Source organism: Aplysia californica, unplaced genomic scaffold (assembly GCF_000002075.1).
Source record: "Aplysia californica isolate F4 #8 unplaced genomic scaffold, AplCal3.0 scaffold00485, whole genome shotgun sequence".
Lineage (NCBI taxonomy): Eukaryota > Metazoa > Mollusca > Gastropoda > Aplysiida > Aplysiidae > Aplysia > Aplysia californica.
The window spans coordinates 59,738-61,631 of NW_004797755.1; positions in this window are offsets into that span (position 1 = coordinate 59,738).

Genomic DNA, 1,894 nt, shown 5'->3' on the forward strand with positions numbered 1-1,894 from the left:
CCCCCCACACACACACACACACATTGTTTTTTCTTCCCTTCTTACGCTGGCTTTCTTGCTGCTTGGATAAAATTTAACTATAAAATTGGTGTCACATTCAAAGGTACCATACGACGTACGTTAAAGAAACAAGGGAAGTTTGTTTGAATATTCCAATTATCCTTGCTGCATGATGGTAGAGGAAAAGCGAAACACGTTTGATTGAACCTGGACTAACCAGAGAAAACTAAAAAAACAACAAAAAAACAACCTGGGGCGGTGCAACTGATTGAAGTGTCTATGCCATTCCCAAAGGGGAGACATTTCTCATTCATGAACTAATTGTAAATGGGCTGATTCATCAATGTCACACTCATAACTGTGCCTGATCTACTGCAGGGAACAGCTGCTTTTTCTTTCCCAATCCTTATTATTGTCATTTTTCCTCTACTTCTTTTGTATGTTTATCACACTCTTGTGACCCGCTATTTCCGGGGTGCCTTGAAAGTCGGAACAGACTTTGTGCTGTTGAAGCGAGAGAGGTGAGCAGAGTAAGTCTGATTCCCTGTAAAGACTTCTCTGTTGACATTCACCCCTTGGCGCTCATATGACCTTATGCAGTTGCGAGTGCCGTAAAACCTTTACTAAATAAAATACAAATTAAAAAAATACGAAAACTAAAAATGAAAGTGTTATGAAATCTCTCCAGTGACCAGTTGATGTGGGGAGAAAAAGTTTCTCGCGCCCTTTCTCCTCTCACATACTGTTTGTTTGTTCTTGTGTGTTTGTTATTGTGGAAGGTAAACCCCCCGCCATTAGATCTACCTTGTAAGAAAAAGTTATTTCAAAGTGAAATCCCCAAATAAGGATAGGGGAATCATTATTTAATCTGGAAGGCCGAGAAGAATTCGGATATCTGTGAGATTCGAACTGCGATCCAACTTCAGCGTTTGGCCCAAAATAACCAAATGAGCCACTTCGGTTTTGTTTTATTTCCTTTTTTTTGTATTGTTTTAACTTTTTGGGAGGGGTGGGAATGGTGAAGAGTAAACAAAGGAAACGTTGAGATGCATCCCCCACCCCCCACACCCAACCGTCCCCATCTCTCTCTCTCTCTCTCTCTCTCTCTCTCTCTCTCTCTCTCTCTCTCTCTCTCTCTCACACACACACACACACACTCACTCTCTCTCTATATGTATAATATATATGACGTCTTATTTTCCTAGGTTCACTCAAAATTATTTCAATTGCAAATAAAAAGTAATGAGGGGATGTAAAGGGAAAGACAAGAAATAACGGGGGGAGTGTGTGAGTAAGAATACACGCCTGTGTGTGTGTTACTGACAGACAGACAGACAGACAGGCAGGCAGACAGACAGACAGACAGACAGACAGACAGATGCAAAGTCGGGCAGTCAGACAGATAGGTGAACAGTCAGACAGACAGAGATAGAAACAACAAGAGACAAGAACAGACAGACAGACAGACGGGCACGCAGGTAGATAGACAGACGGACAGGCAGACGGACAGGCAGGCAGCAGGCAGACAGACAGACAGGCAAGAAAAAACTTAGAGCATCAACTGATGAAGTCTTACTCATACTCACAGCAGTCAACACCCACTACAATTACTGACAATAACATTATCAGGGAAATACACGTTTTCATGTTGAAGTCCCTTTGAAGACACGTCTATAACAATATAACGAAAATGCGGAAATGTTTCACAGAGAGACGAACAGCGCTAGCAGTAAAAATGCAAAGCGTATTGAATTATGATCCTCAACGGCGAACAAGTTTGCTGTGACTGACGTCTCCGACCGCGAATCCCAAAGTACAGCCTACTGTCGGCATTTTACACCCTACAGGAAACGTTGCAAAGAAAGGGGGGGGGGGGGGGGGGGGGGGGGGGGTT